We start from the raw sequence: 15,703 nt of genomic DNA, 5'->3' as shown, positions 1-15,703 counted from the left end.
TCCCTCAATGATTCTCATTCAAAAAGAAGTGTAGCAAAAATGAAGTGTAGCACGAAAGAAAGTGTAATACAAAAGAGGTGTAATACGAAAGTGTAAAAAGAAGAGTATACGCAAATGGAAATGGAAGAGGGTGCGAGCGCCAAGGAGCTCCCCTTAAATAAACTATGAAGCCTTGTATTATTTTGATTTCAAGGAAGTGTAACATGTGTAGGCCAGGAAAAGAATTTATTAACGTAACATCTACTTAAATTATGAAATGATGTCACAACTTCCAAAAGAGGCGAACTATACAAAAATATTGAAAAATATTCAAGTCCTGAAATAAGTGGAAAATTTCAAGAATGTGGACATTTGGGAAGCGATTCTGGGCCCAAAAGCATTCCCCACAAATATCTGCAATATGCAAATAAAGAATAATTCTTTTTACTTAGATTTTTTACTTTAGAGCAATACGAGCAATGCAGGAATGCACAGAGGGGGACATTTGACACCAGAGCCCCCTTCAAATATTGACATTTATGGGACTTCTCCTATAAATTTCTTACATCTCCAAACAATACGCTTTTTTTTCGTTTTTTCAAATTCACATGTGTTTTAAAATTGTTGCAACTTGTTTAGTTTTCATTTTACGTTTTTTGAATCTGCTCGTCTTTTCGTCTGTTTGCTCAATATCCTTCTCGGTTTCTGTATAATTGTTTCTCCTTCTCAGCCATTTCTGTCTGCTTCTCGTTTAAGGCGAATTTAGACTTCGAAGACTGGTTTACAGAATCTCATATGAAAAACACGCAAATTGTGCTGTCAGCTTATGACATTACAACAGAGCCTTCAATTGTTAGTCAAGATTGAAATTAAAACACTGTTTAATTTCTGTTTTAAAAGGACGAAAACTTACCAAAGAAGTCAAAACATAAGAATGATACGTAGATATTAATCCCACTTGATTCGCTTGTCGGAGTATATCCAAGATTCTCTTCGAAGAGCACGCCAATACAATCTGCGAAATGCTATCTTTTCGTATCTCTTTCAACAAGGGCCTGGAATGTTATAGTAAGAAATTGTTATCAAAAATAAATAAGACAACGGGATGTTCTACCTTCCGCTCACTTGGCAAAGTAAAATTATACCTTCCATGTGATTTTATTTAAAATTATTAGGAATGAAAATAGATGTGCCAATGCTTATAATACGCGGTAGTACAGTGGATTTGTTTGGCAATAATGGGCCCAGGGCTGATCCCAGCTGCCCTTTTCCAGCAGGGCAACGAAAAAGGCAACCCCTCGGTCGAACACTGCGAAACATCTAAGATGCTGGGTTAGACCTTCTGATCTGGTCTCACAAGATATAAACATATATATATATATATATATATATATATATATATATATATATATATATATATATATACATATATATATACACATATACATATATATATACACATATATATATATATATATATATATATATATATATATATATATATATATATATATATATATATATATATATATATATATATGTATATGTATATATATATATATATATATATATATATATATATATATATATATATATATATATATATATATATATATTTATAGGTGGCCGGCATTTACTACCCCCGGTGATTACCCCCAGGAAAATACCCCCCGGAGAACACCCCCGCGGAAAATACCCCCCTCCGGAAAAGAACTCCCCGGAAAATAGCCCCCCCCCCCGTGAAAAATAAGGCTTTGCAAACTTGTGAATTTTATTTGAGTTTTTTTTTCCGTAGGGGGAAGGAATTTTGGTACTTGTGTATTATGCGCCACTTACTCAAGTTTACGCTGTGTAAAATTCGAGAACACATCGGTTTTTTCGTTAGCGTCTTCGTTACTTTAGATAATTTCGGAGACCACACTGCCTTTCCATGACGATAAATAAAAGTTCAAATAGGGATAAAATCCTTTTAATAGACAGTGATGTAATAGAAATTCACAAAAATACCAGATATTTCGGTCACATATACAGTGACCGTCATCAGTAGTAAAACTCTATAGTAAAAGTGTTACTACTGATGACGGTCACTGTATATGTGACCGAAATATCTGGTATTTTTGTGAATTTCTATTACATCACTGTCTATTAAAAGGATTTTATCCCCATTTGAACTTTTATTTATCGTTACTTTAGAAATAAATTTGGGCTATAGATTTGCACATTAGGGGGGGGGGGGTAAATTTGTCCGGGTCTGCATGCAAAATTTTTTTGGTATAATTATTCTGCATATTAGATGGAGATATAAATAAGTTTGTTTTAAAACTGAATATGCAGCCATGGATACAGTAAAATAACATAAATGAAAGGCACAAATAACATAAACTTTGATCAACTATCATCATAAAACACTTAAATGAAACACTACATTAACCTAATAATAGTACTTAATACTTGGAAATACGGTAATTAAAAAAAAAAAAATTTAACACTTGGAAAAAACCCTTAAATGAAACATTACATTTACTTTTTACTGTTTTTTTTTTTTTTTTTTTTTTTTTAGTTAGCAAAATTTCCAGATACCTCGCTATTCTTCTGTAATTTTTTAGTGGCCATATAACTAGAAAGAATTGTTTACTGACTTCAAACTGTCCAAATACTTTACCCCCCGTGGAAAAGAAGGTTTTCCAAATTTGAGAATTTTATTTGAGTTTTTTTTTTATTTCCGTAGGGGGAAGGAGTTTAGTGACAGAATATATAGGAAATATATAATTTGGGCAATAAATTTGCACATAGGGGGGGGTAAAGTATTTGTATAGTTTGAAGTTAGAAAACAATTCTTACTTCATAATATGCATCGTAATCTTGAGTCAGTGGCGTATAACACACAAGTATCGGATTTTTTCATGGATCAAGAACTTTAACGTAAAGAGCGAGGTCTTGAGGAGGAGGCAACCTCTTTCATATATGTAACAATTTCAGTTAGTTTTAAGGTTTGATGTTGCTCCTCACTTTCAGTGAAAAAATTTGTTTTTTTTTATTAAATTACTTACATGGTATTTGTTAATCGCAAACATAAGCTTTTTAAAGAAAAGTAAAGAACATTATTAAACCGAAAATGAACAGAAATAAAGTCAAATAATCTTCAAAGTAAAAACTGGAGATAATAGGAAAAAAATTAAAAAGATTTAAAATATTTTCTATATGAAAAAGACTGTCAATAAAAAATGAACGGAAATTAATATAAACAACTTTTTCCACAAAACAAGTTTGCCAAAGAATAGTAAACAGCCTCGTTAAGCTACAAAGTGAGTAGAAGTAAATTCAAGTAATTTCGCAAACGTAAAACTACCACAAATCACCATAAATAAATGAATTGAACCCAAACCGAAAAGAAATTACAATAAATAACCTATTCAAACCCAAATTAGCAACAATTAGCATGAGTAGGGCTGATAACCCCCAAACCTCCTCAAGACCAGAACATAATTTGCACTTTACTGAAAACAAAATACATTTTAAATGCTTTCACTTTTTTGACTTTAATAAATAAAGAGGTATTAAGACTGTAAAGAATAGATATCAAAATATGTATATCAAACTGACAATTCACGGTTATTTTTTTTTAAGTAAAGTGCAAATTATTTTCTGGTCTAAAGAAAACATGGATGTTGTCAGCCATTAATTAAAAGAAAAACTTTCCGAAAAACTAGTTTTTCAAAGAAAAGTGAAGGCCATTTTAAACTCAAGCTCAGCAGATACAAATACCTGTTAAAATTCAAACTCAAAACGACCAGAAATTACTATTAAAGAATAAATGAAACCCAAAGCGAACAGAAATTAAATAGACAATCATAGCAAAAAACATCCAACAAGTAATAATATAAATGAATAAATAGATCATAAAGCGAGTAATGCTTAGATTGAATAGGAAAATCAAGCTTAAAACAAAAAAAAAAAAAATTTGCCATTGAAGTACAAATGAAACTTGAAACGGACAGAAATTAAATAAACAATCAATACAAACAAACATACAATTGATATTAATGTTCACGAATAAATAAACCTTAAAATGAGTGAAACTTAAATTGAATATGCAAATCAAGCTTGAAACGAACGAAAATCACTACAAACGAGAGTTTCGGTATCACCTCCTTCTCTCACTGTAAAAGTGGAAAACCTACTGCGTCATAGGCGCTTTACTGAAGGCCAATTTTATGGCAAATATTTTCTTTTGTACTTAATATTGAAAATAAACATTAAAATTATAGTAACATTTTGAACTGAAGAGTTTTCAGCAATTAATATCATTATACATTAAATATTCAGTTTAATTTATTAGCCCTTTTTAAAGTTGTTCCAGACGAATATAGTTTCACTACAAACAAGTGTTTGGATACTGCCTCCTTCCTTAACTCTAAATAAAAACCAAAAGCCTACTGTGTCGTTGGCACTTAACTGAAAACGTATTATATTACAAATATTTTCTTTTCCAGTTCTTACAGCACTGAAAATAAAAATAAAATTATAGTGAAATAAATTCTTGAACGGATGGATCTTTCAACAATTAATATCATTCCCAAACTCTTGTTTATAATAATTTTTGTTCGTTTCAAGCTTGATTTGCATACTCAATTTAAGGTTCACTCGTTTTAAGATTTATTTATTAATTTACATTAATATTTATTGTATGTTTGTTTGCATTGATTTTTTATTTAATTTCTGTTCGTTTTAAGTTTCATTTATACTTCAATAGGAAAAAGTTATTTTTCGTTTTAAGCTTGATTCTGATATTCAATCTAAGCATTACTCGCTTTATGATCTATTCATTCATTTATTACTTGTTGTATGTTTTTTTGCTATGATTGTTTATTCAATTTCTGTTCGTTTTGGGTCTCATTTATTCTTTAATAGTAATTTCTGTTCATTTTGAGTTTGAATTTTATAAAGTATTTGTGTCTGCTTATCTTAAGTTTAAAGTGGCCTTTACTTTTATTTTAAATACTTATTTTTCGGAAAGTTTTATTTTAATTAATTTTTGTTAGTTTTTGATTGCAAAAAATTTCAAGTTTTTAAAAATTCCTTATTTCAAAATCAAACTTAAAAAAAAAATCAAACGTTCATCAAAGTATCAAAACTGGTATCAACGTAACTAAATCAAAGTGAAAAAATGGGTTTGTGTCAACCTTAGAGTTTTTATTATCTGATGTTTGAACTATTTTTAACAAAATGGCTACCTCAAATTTTTTATCGGACGGGTTTGGGAAAAAAGGGCGTAGTGGGGGGGGGGCTAATTGACCTTCGATTTCTTTTAACTCTTTAAAAGTGAACCAAAGTTTTCCACTTTAACTCCAAAGATCCATCTCTGAAATTCATACGATCATCACTTCTATAAGAACCATATATACCACCAGAGCATAACTTACAACACCTGTCCCTGGGCTAATTGCCCTTCGATCTCTTTTGACTCAATAAAAGTGAACTAGAAGTTTTAGTTTTAAGTGAAATGAGCCCTCTATAAAATTTATACGATCATTCCTTCTAGAAGAACCATATATCCCCCCAGGGCGTAACTTACAGCGCCTGTCCCTGGGTCTTGGGTGGTTTTGTCTACCCATAAGTTTAAATATCTGATTTTTGAACTGTTTTTTATTTGATTTGATTTTATTTATGCATTAAATTTTTTATTGGCTCACTTGGGGTAAAAGGGGCGTGGAGGGGGGGGCTAGTTGACCTCCGATATCTTTTGACTCTTAAAAATGAACTAACAGATGCACTTTTCAAAAAAATGAGCCCCCTTTGAAGTTTATACGAGCATCCCTTCCATAAGGACCATAAATGCCCCCAGGGCATAACTTACAACGCCTGTCCCAGGGTCCTGGGGGGTTTTGTCGACCCCAGAGTTTTTGTTATCTAATCTTTTAACTATTTTTAACAAAAAGACTATCTCAAAATTTTTATTCGATGCATTTGGGGGAAATGGCGTGGAGCGAGGAGGGTAGTTACCCTCCAATCTCTTTTGACTCTTAAAAAGTCAACTAGAACTTTCAATTTTCAATCAATCGGGACCCCTCCGAAATGTATACAAGCACTTCGTCCATAAGAACCATAGATACTCACAGGGCATAACTTACAACACCTGTTCCCGGGGCCTGGAGAGATGTGTCCACACAGGAAATTTTATTATCTGACCCTTGAACTATTATTAACAAAATGGCCGTCTAAAATTTTTTATTAGATGCATTTGGGGGGAAAGGACGTTGGGGGGACTAGCTATACTCGGATCCCTTTTGACTCTTGAAACGTGAGCTACAACTTTCATTTCCAATCGAATGAGCCCTCTATGAAGTTTATACGAGCAATCCTTCCATAACAACCATATACCCCCAGGGCATAGCTTACACCGCCTGTCCCGGGCTCTGTGGGGCTTTGTCGACACCGGTCTTTTTTTTTATCTAAACTTTGAACTATTTTTAACAAAATATCTATCTCAATATTTTTATTTGACACATTTGGGGTAAAAGGGGTGGGGGAGGAGGCTAGCTCCCCTTCGATCACTTTTGACTTGGAAAAAGTGAACTAGAACTTTCAATTACCAATCAAATGAGCCCTCTTTAAATTTTTTACAATCACCCCTTCCATAAGAACCTTATATGCCCCCGGGGCACAGCTTACAACGCCTGCCCCCGGGCTCTTTGGGGCTGTGTCGACACCGGTGTTTTTTAATCTGAATCTTGAACGGGTGTTTTTTTTATAGTCATCAGACTTAAGCCTATTTCTAACAAAATGTGTATCTCAAAATTTTTATCTAATGCATTTGGGGTAAAAGGGCGGGGGGGGGGGGTGGCTAGCGGCCCTTTGGTCACTTTTGATTTATGAAAAGTGAACTAGAAATTTCCATTTCCAATCAAATGAACCCTCTTTGAAGTTTATGCGAGCATCCCTTCCATAAGAATTTTCTCTGATGCAAATGGCTACCTCAAATTTTCTATCAGATATATTTGTGGAAAAAAGCCTTGGGAGGGGGGGGGCTAGTTGCCCTCCAATCACCCTTGACTCTTAAAAAGGGCCTTAGAACTCTTGATTTCCAATCGAATGAGCCCCCTTTGAAGTTCATACGACGTCCCCTTCTATATGAAGTGCCTCTGGGAAAAAATAAATGGAGTGTTGGGAGGAGGCTAGCTGCCATCCGATCACTTTTTACTCATAAAAAGTTAATTACAACTTCCATTTCTAACCAAGTGAACCCTCTATGAAGTTTATGCGGCCATCCCTTCCATAACAGCCATATATGCCCCCAGGGCATAACTTACAATGCCTACCCCCGGGCCAAGGGGGGCTGTGTTCACACCAGGGTTTTTTATATCTGAACTTTGACCTATTTTCAACAAAATGTCTATCTCAAAATTTTTATCTCATGCATTTAGGGCGTGGAGGGGCGGGGCTTATTGCTCTCTGATCTTTTTTGAATCTTAAAAAATTAGGATTAACTTTTAATTTCGAATAAAAAGACAACTTTGTAAAGTTTTTATGAGCATCCGTTTTAACTATTAGGAAGAGACCTCGAGCCTTCCGTTTCCAATCAAATGAGCCCTCTCTGAAGTTTATACGAGACTCCCTTTCGTAAGAACCATATATGCCCAGGGCATAACTTACAACGCCTGCCCCCGAGCTTTGGGGGTTGTGACGACACCTGAGTTTTTACTCCATTTTACTCTAAAAAAATGAGCAGTAAATTTCCATTTTCAATGAAATGAGCCGTCTGAAGTTTTTATGAGCATCCCTTCAATAAGAACCATATATTTCCCCCAGGGCATAACTTACAACGCCTGCCCTCGGGCCCAGGAGGGCCGTGTCTTCCCCGGAGTTTTCGTCATATGGCCTTTGAACTATTTTTAAAAAAAAATGGATATCTCAAAGTTCTTATCGGATGGGTTTGAGGAAAAAAGGGCGTGGAAGGGTGGGGGGCTAGGCATCCTCCAATCTCTTTGGACTCTTAAAAAGTGAACTAAAACTTTCAATTTCCAACCAAATGAGCCCTCTTTGAAGTTTATATGAGCATCCCTTCCATAAGAACCATATATACCCCCAGGGCATAACTTACAACGCCTGCCCCTAGGCCCAGGGGGGTTGTGTCGACACCAAAATTTTTGTTATATGATCTTTGAACTATTCTTAACAAAATAGCTAGCTCGAAATTTTTATCGGATGCATTTGGGAAAAAAGCGGGTTGGGGGGGGGGAGCTGGTTACCCTCTAATATCTTTCGATGCTTAAAAAGTGAACTAGAACTTTCAATTTTCAATCAAATGAGCCCCCTCTGAAGTTTATACTAGCATTCCTTCCATAAGAACAATATAAGCCCCCAAGGCATGACTTATAACCCTTGCCCTGAAGACTGTGGGGGAGTGCCCTGCTCAAACATATAATTTCCAGAACTTTCAACTACACTAAACAGAATGGCTATATCAAAATTTTAATTGGATGTGTTTGGGAAATGGCGGACGTGGAAAGGGTGTTAGTTGCCTTCCAATTATTTTCGACTATTAAAAAGGGAACTAGCCATTTAAATTTCCAATCGAAACTGCCCTTTCTGAAGTTTCTACGACAACGCTTTCATTAAAAACCTTATATGCCCCCAGGACATAACCTACAACCCTTCCCCTGAGGGCTGTGGAGGGGGGGAATTTTATCCTCAATGACGTAATTTCCTGAATTTTCTACTACGTTGAATAAAAAGGCTATCTCAAAATTTTGATTGGATGTGTTTGGGGAAAAGATGGGCGTGAGAGGGGGTTAGTTGCCCTCCAATCACTTTTGACTACTAAAAAGGGCACTAACCCTTTGAATTTCCAATCGAATGAGTCCTTTTTGAAGTTTCTAAAACAAATCTTTCTATAAAAACCTTATTTGTCCCCAGGGCATAACTTACAACCCTTGCCCTGAGTGCTATGGGGGGAGTGTCCTCCTCAAAAACATAATTTCTATTTGTAAATCAACTACGATGAACAAAATCATCGTAGGCTATCTCAAAATTTTGATTGGATGTGTTTGGGGAATTAGTGGGCGTGGAGGGGGTGTTAGTTGCCTTCCAATCACTTTGGACCCCTAAAAAGGCCGCTAGAACTCTCGATCTCCAATTAAATGAACCCCCTTTGAAGTTTCTACGACGACCCCTTCCATATGAAGTGCCTCTGGGAAAAAAAAATAATACATTGGAAACATTGGAGCCGTATGGCCTTTACTATAGGCAACGCTAGAGCGTTGCCTCTGATACTCCTTTTTCTTTTTGCTGGTTTTGAGTATGACTAGGCTATCTATTGTAATTTCTGTTAGTTTTGGGTTTCATTTATTTGTTAATGGTGATTTGTGGTAGTTTTATACTTGGAAGATAAGAAAAACAAACTCATAGAATTTAACAACGCTTTCCGTAAAAACTTAAACAATTTAGAAATTGCTGGTTCCCAATGCCAACTATCCTTTCGAAGGATAGCCAAAACTTCTTAAACTTTTTCTTGCCATATATTTTGGCTTAATTTTGATGATTGTAGTAGAGAGGGAGGTGCTACTCCGAACCCTCACCCCTGCTGCCACCTACAACTTTTTTTAACACCATATATTGGCACGAGAACCACGTGGTTTATGGTTTTTGTCAATGAGAATTTGAAAAAACAGGAATTTTGTCACATTTATGTATGTTTTCTTGGATGGTTATGTGTGTTGGTCGATTTATTTGATGTTTTTCATGAATATTTAATGGTTTTTGTCAGTGAGAATTTGAAAAACAGGAACTTTGTCACATTTATGAATGTCAACAGCAATTCATGTCTGTTATATGGTTTTCTCAGTGAGAATGAAAAAACAGGAACTTTGTCACATTTATGGATGTCAACAGCAATTCATGTCTGTTTTATGGTTTTCTCAGTGAGAATGAAAAAACAGGAACTTTCTCACTTGGAAAACCATAAACCACGTGGTCCTGTCACGAGTAGCACCTGTGAACTTGATTTAAATAATCGCTAGGGGAAATTATTGATTCATGAAGGTGAGAATTAAGAAACATTAAGGCTTCTTTAATCTTAGGTCTGAGGGATAAACATTCTTTAGGTCAGAGAGAAAAATTAATATTCTATTTTTAAATAGGGCTTCATTGATCTTTAGTGTCAGGAATTATAATTGACATCACTTGTTATCTTGGAATTATGCGGGAGTCTAAAGAGATAGAAATTCTATTTTTAAATACGGCCTCACGGAGCTTTAAGTCGGAGAGATAAATTGATATTCTAGCGAAACCCTAATAGTTTAGCTAGGAAAATATATGAGATGAAGAGATTAACGTAGGAAAGGGTTTCCTAGAAATTTGAAATGCGTTAGCGCAGAGATGCCAAACAAAAGGAACACGCTGAAATTACGTTTAGGGTTTATTTGGGCGAAACCGTTCTATCCATTTTATGGGATTATTTCGGCGAAACAGTTAGAGACATTTTGAAAGAAGATTTTAGGAAAGGTTTTAGAAGTGAATTTGAGGGTGAAACTCTGTGGTCGTTATAATACACAAGTTCCATTTGAACAGTGTTGTGAGGTCCTCTACCCCAACCACAAAGGGTTCCGATCCCCCACCCCAACCCCGAAGGAAGCCCCCGGTACTCAAAGGTCCCCCAAGCTCCCATAGAGCCCCAACCCTCCAAACGCCCTCCTCAGACCCTCAAAGGCCCTCCTCTGGTCCTCAAAGGGCCCCCGGACCCCCAAAGGGCACCCCGGACCCCAAAGGCCCTCCCCCGGTCCTCAAAGGTCCCCCGGTCCCCAAAGGCCCCCCCAGGCTCCCAAAGGGCTCCCCAGACCCTCAAAGGCCCACCCCGGGGCCCCCAAAGGCACACCGAGCTCCCAAAAGACCACCGGGGTCCCAAAGACCTTCACCCGGTCTCCAAATGTCCCCCAGGCTCTCAACCGGCCCCCAGGACCCCCAAAGGCCCCCCACCGGTCCCCAAAGGTCCCCCAGGCTCCCAAAGGGCACCCCACCCTCCCCTCCCTCTCCTCCCCCTCCTCACAACCCCTCCCCTCCCCTCCCCCTCCCCCTCCCCTCCCCTCCCCTCCCCTCCCCTCCCCTCCCCTCCCCTCCCCTCCCCATTTTTTTAATATTTTTTGTGCATTGAGACACAGAAGGGCACCCTCCCCCAAGGGTCCCCCAAACACCCTCCCCCGGCCCCCCAAAGAGTCCCCGCACCAATTTTTTAATACTTTTTTATGGCTTTATTATATCTTTTCTGAACAAGTTCCATTCATAATGTCATTCCTAAACCCATTTTCCAACCTCAAAGAGTCCCCTCCCCAATTCGTAAATACTTTCTTTAATTTTTTAACATGGTATATTTTTTTACTTTTTACGTATCTTAAAATGACATGAAATATGCTTACGGCTCTACCAGTCATACTCTGTGCTTGTTCATGGACACGACGCGGCTTTTCCACTGGTACTCTATGGCAGGTTATCGACACTACCGAGTTTATTGCATGCATTAAATCAGTATTTTTTATGCAGTGGAAGGATCAACATACAATTCATATCTGTAAAAAGTGAAGATGAATTATTCGACGAAAGTATGTGCACATGAAAAAATCATTGTCGTGTTGAACGCTGACAAGGATAAATACCTGAACTTTGAAACGAGTGCAAGTGGAGATCTTATTGGCAATGTATGCATACGTTGTCATGCCAGTGAGGAGTTAAATTCCTTTGGTGTACCCAAGAGTTTCCATCATGTAAGTGGTGGATATGCGAGAGTAATATTACCAGAGAAAGTAGTAGTCAAAGAGAATGCCAACTTAAAAATAATAGTTGATGAAGAGGGACAACTTCTAGCTAATGGTTCTGGTAGCATGTTAGCCGTTGATAGATCTTATCGCAATTCTTCCGGTGTTAGCATTCGAATGAAAGCAAAAGGAAAAAGAAGACAAGCATACAGCTGCATCAACATCATAAATCATATCATGTAAATGTGCTAAAACTGCTATCTATGTAAAAATAATGTGACAATAGACAGTGAAATCGCAGGCAGAATAAAAAGGACATTAGCAGACAATATCATCAATGAATATAAAGATGAATTGACGTAAAGTGAAGTGCAAGTGTACTAATAATGTATAATAATGTATTTAACATATTTTTATATCAATATTCTACATGTCCTTATTTCATTAAAAATATCTTATGCATTATTTTGTTAAGTGTTCATTATTTTTAGGGTATGCTAGAACGTCAAACGTTCAGAATATCTATTAAAAAGGTGAGAGATGTAAGAAAAAGAATTTTAGAGATAATGATACTACTAGCAGGCTCAATTTTTCATTGAAGATAGAAAAGTTCAAGTTCTCTTCTGAATTTTACCAAAGAACACAATTCAATTCTAATTTCACCAGAGAAAATAAAAAGCTTACTCTTCACTTTTAAGTTCACCAAGACATAAAAAATTTAAATTTCACTTCTAAATTTTTCCGTAGAAGATAGGAAAAGTTATACTATGATAGTGATTATTTTCCATGAAGATAAAAAGTTTCACTTTAATTCAAAATTTTATTGTATTCAATTCCAACCTTTCTCAAAGAGTCAAATTTAAAGTTCTATTCCAAATATTTTCACGGACCAAGAAAAATCCCAATACATAAAAAATTTAAAGTTCACTTCTAAATTTTTCCGTAAAAGATAGGAAAAGTTATACTGTGATTGTGATTATTTTCTATGAAGATAAAAAATTTCACTTTAATTCTAAATTTTCTTAAATTCAATTCCAACCATTCTCAAAGAGATGAAAAAATTTAAAGTTCTGTTCCAAATATTTCCCCCGGAAGAAGAAAAGTTCAACTTCGATTCTGAATTTTCTTAATGAAAATGAAATAAGTTATTGATCAATTCTATTTTCCCAAAATAATATAAAATTTTACACTTCAATTCAGATTTTTCTCAAAGAGATGAAAAAATTAAAAATATTGTTCCAAATTTTTCTTAGAAGACAGAAAAGATCAAGTTCTAATCTGAATTTTACCATAGAACACAATTCAATTCTAATTTCTCCAGAGAAAATAAAAAGCTTCCATTACAGTTTTAAGTTTAACTAAGGCATAAGAAATTTAAAGTTCAGTTATAAATTTTTTCAAAGAAGGTAGGAATAGTTATACTATGATACTGATTACTTTTTATGAAGATAAAAAGTTTCACTTTAATTCTAAATTTTGTTAAATTTAGTTCCAACCTTTCTCAAAGAGATGAAAAAATTTTAAGCTCTGTTCAATATATTTTCTCGGAAGAAGAAAAGTTCAACTTCGATTCTGAATTTTCTCAGAGAAAACGAAATATGTTCTTCGATCAATTCCATTTTAACAAGATAATATAAAAATTTTCAACTTCAGTTCAGATTTTTATCACAGAGATGAAGAATTTTAAATACTATTCAAAATTTTTCATGGAAGATAGAAGAGTTCAAGTTCTATTCTAAATTTTACCAACAAACCCAATTCAATTCTAATTTCTCCAGAGAAAATAAAATGCTTACACTTCAGTTTTAAGTTAACCAATACATAAGAAATTTAAAGTTTTGTTCTAATTTTTTGGGTAGAAGATAGGAAAAGTTATTGTATGATAGTGATTATTTTTCACGAAGATAAAAAGTTTCAATTTAATTCTAAATTTTCTTAAATTCAGTTCAAACTTTTCACACAGAGATGAAAGAAATTTAAAGTTCTGTTCCAAATTTTTCATATAAGATTGGAAAAATTATAATTTAATCGGGTATATTCAAGTTCTCTTCTGAATTTTACCAAAGAACACAATAAAATTATAATTTCTCCAGAGAAAATAAAAAGCTGCCACTTCAGTTTTAAATTCGCCATGACATAAAAAATTTAAAGCTCAGTTCTAAATTTCTATACAGAAGATAATAAAAGTTATAATATAATTTTGATTATTTTCTATGAATATTAAAAGTTTCACTTCAATTTTAAATTTTCTCAAAGAAGTGAAGAAAAGTTCAACTTCGATTTTGAATTTTCTCAATGAAAATGAAACAAGTTATTGATCATTTCTATTTTTCCAAAATAATAAAAAAATTTTCCAATTCAGTTCAGATTTCTCTCAAAAAGATGAAAAAATCTAAAATACTGTTCCAAATTTTTCATAGAAGATAGAAAATTTCTTGTTCTCTTCTAAATTTTAACAAAGAACATAATTCATTTCTAATTTCTCCAGAGAAAATAAAAAGTTTCCACATCACTTTTAAGTCCACCAAGACATACAAATTTTAAGTTCATTTATAAATTTCTACATATAAGATAGGAAAAGTTTGTTTGTGATTATTTTCCATGACGATAAAAATTTTTACTTTAATTCTAAATATTTTTAAATACAATTCCAACCTTTCTCACAGACATAAAAAAATTTGAAGTTATGTTCAAAATATTTTCACTGAAAGAGAAAAGTTCAAAAATTTTCTCAAAGAATCGAAGAAAAGCTCAACTTAGATTCTGAATTTCTCCATGAAAATGATATAAGTTATTGATCATTTCTATTTTCTTAAAATTATATGAAATCTTCCACTTCAGTTCTTTATTTCACAAAGACATAAAGAACTTTAGATTTAAATTATAAATTTTTAGGTTGAAGATAGAAAAAGTAATACTATACATGTGATTATTTTCACAGAAGAGAAAAAGTACTATTTCAATTTAAAATGTTCTTAACGAAGTGCAGAAAAATTCTAGTTTCCTTCTGAATTTTACCAAAGAAAATAATTCAATTCTAATTTCTCCAGAGAAAATAAACATCTAGCACTTCAGTTCAATATTTCACAGTGAAATAAAGAAATTTAAAGTTCGTTACTAAATTTTTCGGTGGAAGATATAAAAAGTAATACCATACCTGTGAATATTTACACGAAGAGATGAAATATTTAAAATACAGTTCCATTTTTTTCACACAAGATAAAAAAGTTCAAGTTCTCTTCGGAATTTTACGAAAAAGCACAATTCAATTATATTTTCTCCAGAGAAAATAAAAATTTTTCACTTAAGTTATTTATTTAACAATGACATAAAGAAATTTAGAGTTCAATTCTAAAATTTTTGGTGGAAGATAGAAAAAGTGATACCAAACTTGTGAATATTGTCACGTAAGATAAAAAGTTCTAGTTCAATTTACAATTTTTTCAGCGAAGTGAAGAAATGTTCAAGTTCTCTTCTGAATTTTACTAAAGAACACGATTCAGGTCTAATTTCACCAGAGAAAATAAAAATCTTACACTTCAGTTCTTTATTTCACAAAGACTTAAAAAAATTTTAAGTTCAATTCTAAATTTTTCGGTGGAAGATATAAAAAGTAAGACCATACTTGTGAATATTTTCAAGGAAGATAAAAAGTTGTAGTTCAATTTAAAATTTTCTCAACGACGTAAAGAAAAGTTCAAGTTCGCTACTGAAATTTAACAACGAACACACTTCAATTATAATTTCTCCAGAGAAAATAAAAATCTTCCACTTCAGTTTTAAGTTCCACAATGAAATAAAGAAATTTAAAGTTCTATTCTAAATTTTTAGATGAAAGATAGAAAAAGTAACACTATGATTGTGATTATTTTCCATGAAGATCAAAAGTTTCACTTTAATTCTAATTTTTCTTAAATTCAGTTCTGATTTTTCTCAAAGAGAGGAAAAATTTAAAGTTCTGTTCCAAATTTTTCATA

At 33.8% G+C, this 15,703-nt stretch overlaps 1 pseudogene across 1 annotated transcript in view; it reads right to left on the bottom strand.

Annotated features, from left to right (window-relative positions):
- Positions 1 to 15,703, bottom strand: part of LOC148955518 (glutamate receptor ionotropic, kainate 2-like) — a 91,365-nt pseudogene that overhangs the window by 44,867 nt on the left and 30,795 nt on the right. The window contains exon 5 of the transcript XR_016143627.1: positions 893 to 1,034. The product of XR_016143627.1 is annotated as a glutamate receptor ionotropic, kainate 2-like (transcript). The remainder of the gene's footprint in view (positions 1 to 892; positions 1,035 to 15,703) is intronic.

Source organism: Artemia sp. Qi Xiang Cuo, chromosome 2 (genome assembly GCF_049724085.1).
Source record: "Artemia sp. Qi Xiang Cuo chromosome 2, ASM4972408v1, whole genome shotgun sequence".
Taxonomy (NCBI): domain Eukaryota; kingdom Metazoa; phylum Arthropoda; class Branchiopoda; order Anostraca; family Artemiidae; genus Artemia; species Artemia sp. Qi Xiang Cuo.
This window is presented reverse-complemented; position numbering and strand designations above follow the sequence as displayed.